Below are 16,483 nucleotides of genomic sequence, written 5' to 3' on the forward strand. Positions count from 1 at the left end.
TGATCCTACATCTTGCCTCTTCTCATATCTTCTCTGCAAAGTAGAGAATGATGTGAGAAATGTCGCAGCTATTCATCTCTTCATATTCTGCATATATCACACGTATTCTTTCTTCCATATGTTTCTTGACACGTCTTATGTAACCGCTGCTTTTCAACCGCTCATGTCTTTTCGTCTTAATGGTGTTTATTTCTTCGAGTAAAAAATCTTCTTTATATATTTTCTTACTCTTCTTTCCACTTTCTTTTTACTTTCTCTTCTCTTTTTATTCTCTCATCTCTGCAACTCTATTGTTCTTCCGTAAGTTCCGCTACTGTAATCCTTCCTTCTTCAATCTTCTTACTTTTTATTCATTCCCATACTCTATATTCAAATATGCCTCCAAGTGGCCATAAACATGAGAAAAACTTAAAAGACTTCCAAAAAGATCTTGCAGAGAAAGGTTTCACACTTTCTACCATTCCTGGTGAAAGCGCCAAATCAATTCTTTCTATCAAACTTTTCTCTGATCAATATTGTGATGATCAATCAATCATAATTTCGCTGGGTCAAATTCTCGCAGGTCTCCCCATTCCTCTTTACGATCCAGATATTCCTCTATTCTATGAAATTCTCGCTCACTCGGGATTTTCGCGAGCTATTTTCCAATTAAGTGGGGATTGCATCCGTCTGATGTTAGAGTTCGCTAACCGTGGTGCTGGTAAAGGATCTCTGTACTCCAAAGAACTTAGGGATCCTAAATTCGCAGACTTGGAGATAATTGCTGAGAAATATACAGTAGCGAGTTTCTTTGAAAATTATGAACTGATCTCCATGAAAAAAGAGAATACTCGCTGGGGTATTCGTTTGAAAATGAAAGATAACATTGATGAAGCTAAAATACTCATGCAAGACACTGATTGGCATTCTGGTAAGAACACAACTCCTCCCCAATCCAAAGATGATAAATGGTGTGTATTTCCCTTGATGCTAAAAGGACCTTATATTGCTGGGTCAAATGTTCTTCCTGAGAATCTCGCTATCTATCAACCTTGGGTATTTTCTTGGCCCGAGAAGGAGAAAGAGGTATGTTTCTTCCAGTTTCGTTCACTTTATATTTCTCTATTTGTCTTTATTTTTTTGTTCGCTGACCCTTGCGACATTCTACAGATCCAAAAACTGAAAGATAGTTATAACAGGACTGGGAAGACTAGTACCTTGTTAGCTCTTCGCTCATACACAGATGAAGTAATAAACATTCTCTTATGATTTTAAACAGTATACTGTTGCTTCCATTTCTTATTTCTATCTGTGTGTGAAGATTATTGCTGAAATAGAAGAACCTGCCAATATTGGGAAGACTGGTGATAAAGGCAAAGGTGCTCTTCGCAGGGAAAAACCAATTGCTCCTCCTTCAAAGAAAAGAAAAGTCTGTTCTTCTTCTCCTTCAAATATTCCTTCTCATGAAAACTCTGAGAATGATGAGGATGATGAGGATAATGATGACCTTGCTGCAAATGAAGATTCTTCATCCGAATCTTCTATGGCTAAGATCTCTGGCCTCTTTTCTGATTCTTTGCAAGGAATGGGAGATAGTCAATTCGCTAACACCTGTAAATCTCTCGCTACACTTTGCGATGTTCCTTTGTTGAATGGTGATGATTCTCTCTGTGGAGTTTCTAGATCAGTGACTCCTGATTTCCTGCATTCTCTTAATAGTCTGGCATACTTTCATCCTTTTACTTATTCATTGTCATAACTCAAAATCTCTTTCTATATTAATACTTTTTATATTTTCTCGCAGACTGGAAAAGCTTCTTTCGCTGTTGCCTCAGATCTAGAGAGGAGACGCCAAAATCTTGAAAAGAAGAATCTTCAATTTCGCACAAAGAATGAAGAATTGAAAGCTGAAGTCAAATGTCTTCGCGATAAAAACAGACAACTAGAAATTGATTCTTCTTCATATAAGAACAAAATCTATAGTCTTCATCAAGCTAATAATCATCTCTATGGTATGTTACTTTTCTCCTTTCCCTTCATTCATTCATCCTGTTGTTTTATCTTATTTAATTGATCCTTTTTGCAGACATTTATGGTCTTTATGATGAAGCTACCATTCTTCGTTCATTTCCTAATGCCTTGGATAATGATACCCTTCTTGAGCGTCTTAATAATTCTTTAAATAGTTTCTTAAATGATAGAATTTCATCTCTTTCTCTGAATGATCTTAGATCTAAATTTCGCCTCTTAGAAATTGACCATAGATCTAGTTTAGGCTTAGCCAACCGATTTAAGCGTCTCCTTCTTGATTCTAAAGAGAAAATCAATGAGTTAAGAACCAAAATTAGCGGTCTCATAGATGATAAGGATCGCATCTCTGATCAAGGTGCTAAGGCTTTGGCGAAATTCCAAGAGACTCTTCTTGAAGTTCAATTTGAACGAGATGAAGCTAGCCGCAAGAACATCGAGCTCTGCGAAAGAGAAAACCAAATTCGTTCTCATCTTCTTATAAGTAATGAGGATGAATTTGCTTGGGCTGCGAAAATCTTAGATGATGCTAGAAAAGATTTAGGTGTAAATGTTAGTCTCCAAGCTGAGCATACATCCTTGATTAGAGATATGATTTCTGACAGAGAAGGTTATTAACTGTTCTTCTTTACTAATCTTTTGTTTCTTATGAATTTTCATCAAGTTAATAATTGATTGTCTTTTGCTCGCATATTATGAAAGTAGATATCGTGAAAAGATTGAGGAACTTGAAGCTGAGAAAGAGGAACTTGCAAAGAATCTTTCCTCTCACAACGACAAGTATTCTAGATTAAAGAGTCAAATCAAGATCACTGTTGTGAACTTTAAGAATGATGCTATGCATTTTCGCAATCAAACTATCCAAGTGGTTTGTGACGACCATAGTATCCCTCATTCTGATTATCCTTGTCTCTTGGAAGAGATCCCACAAAATACTCCCAGTCTGATTATTTCTGATAGCGAAGCTGATGATGAAGAATCTGATGGTGATGAAGGTTCTGATGGTGATGAAGATTCTGACGCAGAAGAAGGGAACAAGTCTGATGAAGGATCAACTAAGAAGTAGTCATTGTTCCTTTCTTTGATCCTCTGTAATACTTGTACATTTATTCCTTCTTTTTGTATATTTGTGTTTCTTTCATTTTGACCTGCATTCATTAAAACAATTCTTCCTTGCAATACAGTTAATCAATATAATTATTATTTTTTGAATTTTTGTGTAAATCTATCATATGGAGACAAATAAAATTTTCTAATTTCATTCATTCCCGTACTTGCCTCTATTATTTGTATCCAAATGAGAGATTTTATAAATTATTCTTATTTTGTGCCTTAGTTTCGCATTTAATTATGTATAATTTCGCAATCTTATGCGAAATGAATTTTGATTCTTTTCAAAATCCCATTCATGTGTGGTCTTATTATGCCACCTCTTGTCATTGCGACAAAATCGCAGGACGTCCTTGCACTTTCATGCAAAAACCCATTGATCTTGCCTTAAATTTTTCTTTTGTATTGTGGCCTCTTCAGGAATGTTGCGACAATATGACAGGCCCAAATATTCTTGCGAAAATAAAGCCCCATGAAATTGTCGTCTTGCGACGAAATCGCAGGACGTCTTCGCTCTTTCATGCGAAAACCCATTGATCTCGTCTTATCTTTTTCTTTTGTATTATTTCCTCTTCATGATTGTTGCACAAATATGACAAGCCTTAATACCCTTGCGAATAAAAAGCCTCATGACATTTGCGTCTTAAGACACTTATCAGCTCCCTAATGGAGGGTTCCGCCCTTATCTCCCCCTTGGTTTCCCCTTCAAGTAGGCGTACTTCTACCATACAAGGTTAGCTCCTTCCATCTAGTCTTAACAACAACCAGTTGTTTTCGCAGCCTCTTATTCCTTTTACCTATAGGGCTTATGGTTACAAGACTGCACCCTAAGTGGGGTTTTCTTCAGGCCGAGTGCAGTGTAAGCCAAGACTTGTCAAGAATGGCAAGGTACGCTTAAAACGCCCCTGGTACTCTTGACTCAACCGTGTACCTCGGCGCCTTGATCAGATCTGCACTCCTTGGGAGAGTCCTTATTACCTTATTCGCCCAACCTAAGTCATATGCTTAAGCTGAGAATCCAAGGTGCCTCTCCCGGATGGGCTTTATTGACCCCAAATCTCCATGACTCAGGTTCCGGTGGCGGTGTAGACTTTCCCTGATCCATGCAACAGGTACCCCCTTATATGACGTACTTTAGGTCTTACATTTGCCTCTTGCGAAATTGTATTCGCGAACTAGGGTGTACGCCATAAAGGTTCGCCCCTTTCTCTTTTGTCATTTTTCTCTGATTGTCTTGTGTAAAATTCATTATCTCTGCGAGAGTCTCGCACATCATCATATTGTATTTGCATTTCAAAATCTCAATTTTGTCCTTCAATAAAATGTATTTTTGAGAATTTTATTTATTGCGAGAGTATCGCAACAAATTAATCATTCAGAAATTTCTTGTTTTTGTTACCTTTGCCATTCTCTGCTTCTTTATTATTTTCTTCTACTGCTTCCTTGGTAGTGGTATGTTCATCATTTTTATTCTGAGCTAGCATTAGTTTCGCAACGTCTCTTCTTCTTTTCTTTCGATTGCATCCACCATCAACCTCTCACTTCTTTGTGTCTCTTTGATTTTGTGTCGCCAATTTTCCTTCTTGTTTTCTCTTCCTTCGCAAGATTCTATCTCAGTTTCGTAATACCTCTTTCCTTCAATCCAATCTCCCTTTATGATTCTTACACCGCTGGGGTGAGGGAATTTGATGCACTGGTGGAAAGTTGAAGCTACACCTAGAATTCCATGTAGACAAGGTCGACCAATTAATGCATTTTAGGGTGATTCTACATCAACGACACATAATAGGATTTCAGAAGATAGTCCCTTCAATGGAATTCGCATAGTAACCTCCCCTTTAGGCTTGTTAGCAGTACCATTAAAACCATATATCTTATATGTTGACGGTATAAGATCATCATCTCTTCCTCCCATAGTTTTATAAGTATGATAAAATAAGATGTTCACAGAGCTTCCAGTATCGATTAGAATCTTATTAATTGCCCATGAATCTTCAGCTTCATCATCCTCATCTTCTTTCGGTTTTGGATTAATTTATAATTTTACTACCAATGGATTATCATGCACCTCTTCACCTTCGTGGATTTCTTCTGCGGTAAAAGAAATGATCTGTTTCTGCCATTCCTCTAGTGGCGAGATTTTCGCAATATTCATAACTTCTCTTCCATCATTATCTCTTGCGAACACTCTACTTAAAACATTGTCATGAAAATCTTCAATTGTCTTGTATGAATGTACAATAGAGTGACAAAATAGATTTTTTTTCTTTTGCACCAACTTCTATGAAGAATGTTTCCTTCTTTTTCATCGTGTTTACTTTGTGATGTTCTGGTGGTGGTGGCAATGGTTGATATTGTGGGTGCCCTACCAAAAAGTGGTTTAGTTTTCCTTGATCTATCATTCTCAGAATAATTCTTTTTACATTTCTGCAATCGTTTGTTGTATGTCCATGAAAATGATGATAAGAACAAAACTCATGGCTTCTGTGGTTTGGAGGTGGTTCCGTTCCCATGTTCCATGGTGTTGGTATATTCTCCAAAATTATAGCTTCCCATATTTTCTCCACACTTGCATTTAGAGGTGGCATCTTGATTTCTTCCCATACTACCTTGTGACCTCCTTGTCCTCTATTATAGTTTTGTCTTTGACCTCCATAAGTTTCTTGTGGTTGATCGAGTCTTTGAATCTTGTTATTTCCACCACGATTGTAGAAATTTCTTTCTCTTCATACTCCTCTTGATCTCGGCTTCCCATAGCCACCAGTTTCTGTTGATTGTTACCCGTCACCTTCTCTTGTTGTACTTGCGAAGTATTCGCTACTGTGTTTATTAGCTTGGGTAATAAGCTTGCATTCGCTGTTTGTGAGCTGGTGTTCGCAACTGGTATGATTCCATTTCATTTTGCCTTTCCTCTAGAGCAATATATTCTTCTTGAAGTTCTCGCAATTCAGTCATTGTGATCGTATTCTTGACTCTGAAAATTTGGACATACAATAGGTTGTTGCAAACATAGCATTGATAAATGATAATATAAGATATCTCTCATCTACACGGCCAGCCATTTCGCTACACATAGTTCTCCATCTTTTAGTCAGGTGCTTCAAACTTTCGCCAATCCTTGTTTTAATCCAAACACATCTTCTATACCAGGTCGCGAAGAATTATTACTTATATATGCCCCTAGGAATGTAGTCTGCAAATGATTGAAGGATGTTATTGTATTCTTTGGTAGACCTTCGAACCATTTTAACGCCTCCCTGTTAAGCTGGATGCGAAATACTTGCATAATACAGCATCATGATTTTCCCATTGCAACATGCACCTCACTAGGCTTTAATGTGTTGAATTGCACAAGTTGTTCCATCAAAAATGCTGGTTAATGCGGGAAATTGCATTTCGGTGGTATTCCTCCTAATTGTACTTCCCTTGTAAATGGAGTTTTCGCAGCTTCTTCTATAGCTTCATCCAATTGTCTTCTGCCTACTTCTCCTCTATTATTTAGCATTCCTCTCATTTCTTCTAACTCTTTCAAGATTTGTTTATTTACACCTGAATTTTGATCCATTGGTCTTTTTAATTTCGCCTCTCTTCTTCTGCATTCATGTCTTTCTTCTCTCGCGAAATTTTGCATTTCTTCTTCATTATCCTCATCTCGTCTTCTTCTGCGAGTTTCTTCTTCATCTCTATCTTGAATTCGCATATGATTATGTCTCTCATTTTTCCCTTCATGATTTTGTTCATTTCTTCTTAATTCCATTCGCTGTCTTTCATCCATCCTATGTATTCTATCGTACTCTTCATTGATATTACCGTTATTCTGGTTTTGCGTACGCCTTATTTCTCGATTGTCGTGATTGTTCTGGCGAATTGTATCCTGAAGCTCTTTTTCTTCCATTTCCGCTCTCAATCTTTCACGTTCGCAAATTAAACGTGCTTGTTCAGCATGATGTCTTCCAATTTCTTCTTCAATTGTTTGTTGATTTCTTTGAGTTTCTCTCTCATATAAAATTCTCCTTCCTTCCTCTCGATTTCCTTCGCCATCTTGATTATTTCGTCCCTGACGTTGTCCATTCTCTTGATTCCTACCATTTTTCCTATCATCAAAAGTTTCATTTTGTGGAACATAACGATCATCAGCTCTTTCTCTATTTTCGCGATATTCTTCATTAGGATTTGATATTTCTTCTTGAATATTGTTTCCAGCATTAATTGTGGTGAGTTTCGCCTCATCTCTATTCTAGTCAATTTTGGATATGATTTTGTAATACTTCTCGATCTTCTACTTTGTAGTCTCATATTTTCCATCCTCAATTCGTGATTTTGCCTTGTTAGATTTGCACGTTCTTCTGCCTCAGCTCTTCTTTCTTCATGTATTCTTCGTCTCAACGTTTCTAACGCTCCAATTTCCTCATCTCCATGAATTATTTCTTCATATGCTTCTTGATTTCTATCTACCTATCTATGGTTTCTGGTTTGCTGCTCTTCTTCTACTTCTTCCGCGGAATTTGATTTCCAAGTGTGTATGCTCACCATATCATAATCTATATTCCTTCCTTGTACTAATGTTTGTTGAACTGGTGGTTGAATTTGATTTTCTCCATTATTTCTCATTCTAGTAGATTCTCCCATCTGACTTCTTTCTCTTCCAGCAATTCTCTTGCTTCTTCTAACAGTAGTTGGTTGTTCTGATGTATTTCTTCTTCTAGCCATTTCTTCAATGTTAACGAATTGCAAGAAATTATGTAAAATTCTTAATCAATTACTCCAAATCTTCACAAATCTTGATATTAATCTTCAATTCTTTCTAGAATAATCTTCAATGTCCCTGTTTCTAGCGCCATTATGTAGTTGCAGGAAATCCTACACTACACCCCTCATATGATTTCATTAATACCCAACTCATTTTTAGATTTACAATCTTAATTTTATTGATGAATCTTTGAATAATCTTACAAGAAAAGATAAAGGAATAAAGAATCACCTCTGCTCTAGACTTTCTCTCTCCTATTTACTTGTTTCTTACTCAAAAAAGATCTCTCCTCCCCTTTACAACTGGACGACTATTTATAGGGAAATACATAGTGGATGACAGCTAATCTGTCCTTTATTTTCGGATATGGCTTGCGACATTATCGCAAGTCTTACAAATATTAATCTCGCAAACTCTCTAATTTTCGCAAGACCATTACATCTTTCTCATGATTTTAGCTGACGTCGTTTATTATATCATTTCTGAAATTGTTCTGCGACGTTGTTGTGTTGTTGATAATTTCGCTGAGACATTATTGCTGCGAGATTCTGATCCTACAGGGGTTCAACTATAGTCCAGTCCGAAGTTAGTTTGCAGTAGGCTAGTGTCTGTAGCGGCTTAATACAGTGTGTATTCAATCTGGACTAGGTCCCGGGGTTTTTCTGCATTTGTGGTTTCCTCGTTAACAAAACTTCTGGTGTCTGTGTTATTTCTTTTCCGCATTATATTTTATATAATTGAAATAATACAGGTTGTGCGTTCGTGATCATCAACTTCTCTAATCCAACCTTTGGTTGTTGATTGTAGTTGATTGATCCTTGGACATTGGTCTTTGGTACCGTCCAAGTTATCTCCCTTTGATAAAGACTCGCAGATTTCTATTTGCTTGAGTAAAGATCAAATCGAGAGATTGAGATAATAACTCCTTGAGATACTTTCTATCTAGATTGAGTCTGACTGTCTAGTTGATTCTCTAGCAAAGTGTTTCGGAGTTAGTCCATACAGATTGCTAATCGAAATATTGGGTGGTGTTGTTAGATCCCCGCTTTGTCAATTGGTATCAGAGCAGGCAAATACGTTTAAGACCTAAAAAGTCCGTGTTTGTAGCGATCTGACTATATGGACGATAAAGTCTCAATTAACGCTTCACCAGTAGTTAAAAATAACCGCAACACTTTCTCCATCAATACCTCTTTTGGAAAAGTGTTAGTTCATGATCCATGTTCTGTTTCTACCTTTGCATTCAATGTTGTTTCTGAAACAAGTAAATCCTCGAACTTGTCATGGGCTGATGAGTGTTATTCTATTGGTAATCGGTTCAATAAACCGTTGATAACAGAAAGGATCAAGAACTTTGTAAAAGGAAGTATTAGATCTGACAAACATCTCCTGTCAAGTGCTGCTTCTAATGATTCTATGGAAGAAAAATCTCTTTGTGTCAACGCTTTGAATGCGTCTATTGGATGTGATGAAACCGCTCTTATGGAAGAAACATACATATACTCAAAGTCTGATTTAGAGATTGAGTCTGACACAGAGATTTTTGAATTCTTTAATAAAGAGGTCTTTCAAGAAAATCTTCAATTAAAAGCTTCATTGAAGAAACTAGAATCACTAATCCAAGTGAAAGAGCTTGAGATAGATTGTCTTAATGATCAACTCACCAGAACCATTGGTATAAAGGAAAAAGAGATTAATACCCTCAAATATGATCTTCAACGATTGTCTGGAAGTTCTGATAAAATTCAGCAATGTTATTTGGTCAGAAATCCTTTGGAGACACTAATGGTTTAGGATTCAAGAGCAAGACAGCAGGTATTGTCAACTCTGTTCCTAAGTATCATGGAAAAACAAAGGATCATAGTTGTGATAAACAAAAGGTACTCCGACAAGACAAAGGATCACCGACTTGTTCGTTTTTTGGAAATGCAAATCATGTTCAAAACTCGTGTTGGAGGTTTAAGCAGAGGAACAAAAAACTTTCTAAAATACAAGAGAGCATGCAAAAGTTGAATCTGGATAATCAAAGGTTGTGCAAAACCAATGTTTCCAGAAACAGAAGGAGGAAACCTGTTCATGCAACAAGCCTTGATAAGCAAGGGGAGCGTCTGGCTCACCTGGTCTCTAGTTAAGCTCGGAGACGCCTACATCCTCATTCTTAGCTTGAGAGGTTGAGGCTATGCATCTTTTGGCTCAATTATGTATCTCTATTTGTAAAAAAAAAATATATATTCTGCTAACGTTATTTATTGTGGGTTCTTATACTGTGTCAAGGATTAGGGTTTGACACTTATAAATCGTCTTATCTTCTTCTTTCCTCTCATACGTTTTCATGGCTCCTGTAACTAGAAGTTCTTCTAAAAGTAATGCAGTAGATGCAGTAGATGCAATCAACGTACACCGGTGCAAAGGAATCACTTCCTCAAGGATGATAAAGAAGAAGTCTACAATCAATAGAAAAGGTTCTTCCTCTAACTGTCTCTTTTCTGTTTGTCGTGCTGATAGTCATTTTAGAGAAATTGTGAAAGACTTCATCAATAAGCGAAATGATTTAAAATATCGAATCATTTCCTCTGTGGAAGAAATAACTCACTATGAACAAAGGTTGTCTCTAACCAAGAATACCTTACGCGATCTAAAAAGGGAACTTAGTGAGTTAACTGATATTTCTGAAGATTTAGAGAAATTGAACGATCCTATAATCAATGGGTTTTTCAGTAACAAGAAGGAGTTTTCTGTAGATTTCCTGAGAAAGATCTACAATACCTAGTAAGTCTTCCTTTTGATTAGTTGGAAGAATAACTAGTGTGATGAATAGCGAAGATTGTGACTACACATAGCTATTTTTTTTTTTCAACTTCTTATATTATTTTTTAGGTTTATTGGTATTAAATTCTAAAAATATTTGGAGGATGATGTTTATTGCAGTATTTTAATGGTTTGTGATATTGCAATATTTTTATAGGATATGTATTGTTTGCGTCCGTGAACTTGAAGGTCCCATATTTTGTCAAAAGTAAAGTCGTTCATTAATCGGTATTCTTATTGATGAAAGGACAAATGGACTTTTGACATACACAAAAGTTAAGCTTATGTAATCATGTATTTGATGGAAAATAGGATAAAATCTTTTGTTCAACAAGGATAAAGTCTATTATGTTGTTATCATGGAAAATAGAATAGATCCTTCTATGTTATCCACGGTATTGATCTTCATTGATCCATCTTATTATTTTTTACCGTGAAGCTCCATTGTGTGTCTTATGTTGAGCACCTTACAACTAAGTCGATTTACCTTGGCTTTGTTGGTTGTTCCATAAGATGCTATATGTCGAGCATTAGGAACTAAATTAATCAACTAGTTTGGTTATTTAGTTAGTACTCCATAAGTCTTCTTTCTTATGCCGAGTACATGCACGGTTAAGGTTGTCATATTCTATGATGAACTTAGTCGGGGTTCCATAAGTTCTCTTATGTTGAGCCAAAAATAATTAAATTGATTACTTCGGCGATTAGTTTGGTTGTTTGTATTCCAATTAGATTAATTATAGGTTCTCTTGTAATTAATCTAGTTGAGTTTTCATATATTCCACAAGTTCTTGTGTTGAGTATATGAAAGGCTACACTATCATGTTCTTTGGTTAATGTAGTCATATATTCCGTAAGGTTTTCCTTATGTTGAGTATTTGAACGGTTAAGTTATCATCTTCCTGTGATTGACTTAGTCGTAGCTCCGTGAGTTTACTTATGTTGAGAAATTTCAATTAAATTGATCACTTTGTGGTTTGATTTTGTTGCGTATTCCAATTGAATTAATCATGGGTTTACTTGTGATTAATTTGTTTGATATTTGGATATAGAAAATCATTCCTATGGTTTTTGGTATCCAATAAAAAATCCTTCTTTTCTTTCGAAATTAAGGTCGCTCTTGTTGCTCTCTCGGGAATGAAATCAAATGGGGAGAGTTCTTTTGAACTTGTGCTTAATGGTAATATCTTGTGGGGAGTGCGGTTGTGGAATTTTATAGGGGTTATCTTGTATCTTAAAAATCCTTGATGAATGATGTTAGCTTCGGCTATTAGATTGCATCTAAATCAAGTTGGTATGTATTTTTCTTTTGGTCATGAAATGTCTCTTGTGGAAATTTCATTATGATACCATTCTTGTACCTTTGCCAATTTTATTGACAAAAAGGGGGAGAAATATTGTAGTTCACACTACAAATACATATGGTTTTCGGATCATTGTGTAAGGGGGAGTGGTTTCCATGATCGAGATGGAGTATTGACTAAGGGGGAGTGATACATATCACCGTAGTATTATTGTTAAAGTCGTGATACAATTGGACTTTGATGTTATATAATAATACTATGACACTGTATAATAATGATTGAGAATCTCGATTTCTCTCATTGTTATAGCTACGAATTTTCAACAACGATTGTGCTAAACTTACAACCTTTGGGATCATTGGAGTACTTGGAAGGACGAAGATTTCAAGGAACGTTGAAGATTAGACTATGGAATAGGAGCCACTAAAGTTTATCTTTTTTGTATTCCATATGTATTAATAGTTTTGTCACTAAAATTAACAAAAGGGGAGATTGTTAGAGCATAGCTCGGTCAACCTCGCATGCGTTGCTATCTCAAGCATGTTTTTCAATGTTAGTGATCAAAACTATAAGTCTTGATTTCTAGCCTACATAGCTAAGTCTCGGACTAGGATAGAAAAGTGTAGTTGATCTCAAGGACTTCATGGAGATTCATCATACAACGACAAAGATCTATACAAGGAACCGTGGAACTTCATCAACAAAAAGGTATGTGGAGACTTAAACTTATCTATCACTCAAAAGTCTATCTCTTCTATCTCCTACTTCTTATGAGACAAAATTTGTATGCTATATAGACTAGATCATACACATTTGACATTTCGAGCTGAGCATTCATTGCTTATATTTTTTCTCGAAATCGTGTGTTGGTAAAACGTTTCGCTTTGATCAAGTTTATCTTCACCTAGTGACGAAAGTCATGAAAAGTTTCAATCACTTTGAGAATTGCTCTGACGTGAATCGATCTGTGAATAACGGCTACATAGCGTCCTCTGAGAATGTCTCAATGATTGAAATGAGAGTTTAGATTACATAACCATGTATTCCTTGAACCGAAGTTTTCGAACTTTGTTGATCAAGAGAAATCGGGAGGATTGTGGAATTGGCTTACCAAGTCCGCGAACTGTCGGAAATTCTCGACCGAGAATTTCTGCTAGGATTTTCCAAATACTCGTTTGTGTGCTTAGTCCGCGAACTCAGTTCGCGAACCCAATCCACGAACTGGCGGAAGTTCTCTTTCCGAGAATTTCTACTGAGTTTGAAAAACTCAACCGATTAACTTAAGTTCGCGAACTTGTTTGTGAACTTAAGAGGTTATGATCTAAAGATGTGCTCTGAACATGAAACATTAAATTACTAAGGAATGCTTTATGAAAACCGTGGCTATAATGTTCATGATCCGATTCAATCGAATCGAATCATCTTTGTTTCAACTGTGTCTTGTGTAGTTACATAAGATCTCATAGCAATTGAACAACTCTGTAACTAGTTCATTTGAGTCAATTGAATTAGTTATGGTGAAGAAGAACAAGGTTAATATGAAATGCTCATATGGTTAACCTTTTGGGTTACTATGTTGAACCAACATACACGTACAAGTTTGGGCATGGTTTCACGAACCCAGTAAACGTCTACCCAAGTGTGTGTGACAAGCTAAGTTTTCTATCTAACGGTTGAGAAATATTAGCTTGAATCTAAATCAGGTTTTCATCTAACGGTGAATATGGATTGCTTTGTAACTAAGGCAAAACCCTGATTTGAAGGCTATATAAAGGAGACATCTAGCATTGTACAAAACCAATCCCCACACGTCTGTGTGCTACTAGTGTGCCCGCTAGAGTCGATCTCCATTAACCTTTGATTTTCTTCTCTAAAATCAGGTTGACGACTTAAAGACTTCATTGGGATTGTAAAGCCAGACCGATACTACTTTATCGTAGTTGTGTGATCTGATCTTGCATCTTTTATCGTCCAAGTACAATCGATTGATTGTCTTGAGATCGTGAGAGTTCTCCGATATGCAAGATAAAGAAGTCACGACATCTTCGTCTCACTGTTTGTGATTCCTCGACAATCCGCTTGTGTAGTCAGGAAGGATTGTAGAGAGGTGATTGATTAATCTACGCTGTTCTTCGGGAATATAAGAACGAATTATCAATTGGTTCCTGTTACCTTGATTTTATATCTAAATACGGAACAAAACCTAGGGTTTATATGTGGGAGACAGGTTTATCCTTTTATAGACTTTTCTGTGTGAGACAGATCTGTTTATTATCAAATCTGTGATTTTGGGTCACAACAACTCTTGGTTGTGGGTGAGATCAGCTAAGGGGATCAAGTGCGCAGTATCCTGCTGGGATCAGAGGCGTAGGAGTACAACTGTACCTTGTATCAGTGGGAGATTGATAGGGGTTCAACTATAGTCCAGTCCGAAGTTAGTTTGCAGTAGGCTAGTGTCTGTAGCGGCTTAATACAGTGTGTATTCAATCTGGACTAGGTCCCAGGGTTTTTTTGCATTTGCACTTTCCTCGTTAACAAAACTTCTGGTGTCTGTGTTATTTCTTTTCCGCATTATATTTAATATAACTGAAATAATACAGATTGTGCGTTTGTGATCATCAACTTCTCTAATCCAACCTTTGGTTGTTGATTGTAGTTGATTGATCCTTGGACATTGGTCTTTGCTACCATCCAAGTTATCTCTCTTTGATAAAGACTCGCAGATTTCTATTTGTTTGAGTAAAGATAAAATCGAGAGATTGAGATAATAACTCCTTGAGATGCTTTCTATCTAGATTGAGTGTGACTGTCTAGTTGATTCTCTAGCAAAGTGTTTCGGAGTTAGTCCATACAAATTGCTAATCGAAATATTGGGTGGTGTTGTTAGACCCCCGCTTTTTTAAGAACAGCCTAGTGATAGACACATTTTTGTGTCTAATTTGATCTCAATACTATATATTGTTGGCACTCGATTTTGTACTAATTTTGTTATTTTATGTATTTGTAGGTATTTCTTGGAAATAAACATTTTTGGAAAATTCTGCTCGAAAAGTTGATTTTGTCACCCGGAGGACAAGTGTTGTTCGGACTCTCGCTTTTGGATAAGGGGTAACCTAATTACTAAGGGGCACCCCCAGGTCACCCCAAGGCAGCTGCTATTCGCACCCAAGTTCTGGTTAGGGGGAGGACATCTTCTTCCCAAATTCAAAAAAACAAAATTGGCGGGAAAAAATTGTTATCAACTGGGAGATTTAGGGTTGGAAGTTTGGACGGGATTAAAGGAGATTCAATGGCCCAAATTAAATGGGTTTGTTCCTAGGGCCTAGATAGAGCTGGTATGGGTGTTGGATTCGGTCAAAATTGGTTAGATAACCGGTGGTAATCAAATCATGGAAGATATTCTAAAATAAGAAAAATATTCTATTCTTGGAATTCTTGGATGGAAGAGACGTGCATGGGTTGATTTTATTGGCTGGAAACAATCCCTACAGCTCAAGGATGACGTGTGAGAAGAGATAAAACATGGAACAATCCGTAACAAATCAGAGAATTAAAGAAAAAAATATCGGGAATATTTTCATTCACTGCCGAGTAATGGGAAGATTTTTTGGATTAATGGAGGAGATTCAATGGTTCAATTACGTATAAATATGTTCCTAATGTGCTACAGAGAGGCTGTCGAGAGTTGGGAGAAGATAGGAGAGCCACAGACGCAGAAATCAAGAGTTGATCAAACTCTGTTTCTGCTGCTGCTGATGATGAAGAACACCAAGAACGCGAAGAACGGACTAGCGGCAGCAGTCGTTTATCAACAGTGAAAGAGACTCACAGGCGTGGGTCGTAGCGTTTCAGCGACAACAGCACTTCAGCTCTGTCGTTTATCTTGGACGCCTTCTGTGGGTCGCAGAATCCTGTTTTAGAACATTTACTTATCTTTCTCTTCATTGTAAAACACTTTTGAGCATCAATGAAATATTTTGAGAGGTTTTTCACCATGATGAGCTAAACCCAACACTGGGACGACGGAGGAGACCGTGTTTCATCCATGTGGTAATTTAAATTAATTCTTTATTTACTTTTTGCACCAATTTTAATTGAAATACGATTTTAAATTAATTACTTGTGATTTCATTTGATGGAGTATGCTTAGTCCTAGGGATTTTTGATATTCCATGCTTAAGAAATACAAGTAATATTTTATAAAATCTATCTTGGCAATAAACTAGAGTTAATATTTGTTTTGTTTTGAACTATAATCGCCTAGAATTAAATTCTGAACCACTTGAAAAATGAAAAATGGCCGAATCTTTAGTCCCAGTAACTCTCTACCAATTTGTCAATATTTTTGTATATAAATTTTATAAATCTAAAAATCCATTATCTTTACAAGTCCGAGCAACGAACCTTTACTTACCTCTAGAAAAATTACAACAATAATGGCGCCGCCGACGCGGATTTGTGCTTAGGTAGAATTTTTATGTTTATTTTTTTTTTTTCTTTATTT

This window comes from Papaver somniferum, chromosome 3, assembly GCF_003573695.1.
Source record: "Papaver somniferum cultivar HN1 chromosome 3, ASM357369v1, whole genome shotgun sequence".
Lineage (NCBI taxonomy): Eukaryota > Viridiplantae > Streptophyta > Magnoliopsida > Ranunculales > Papaveraceae > Papaver > Papaver somniferum.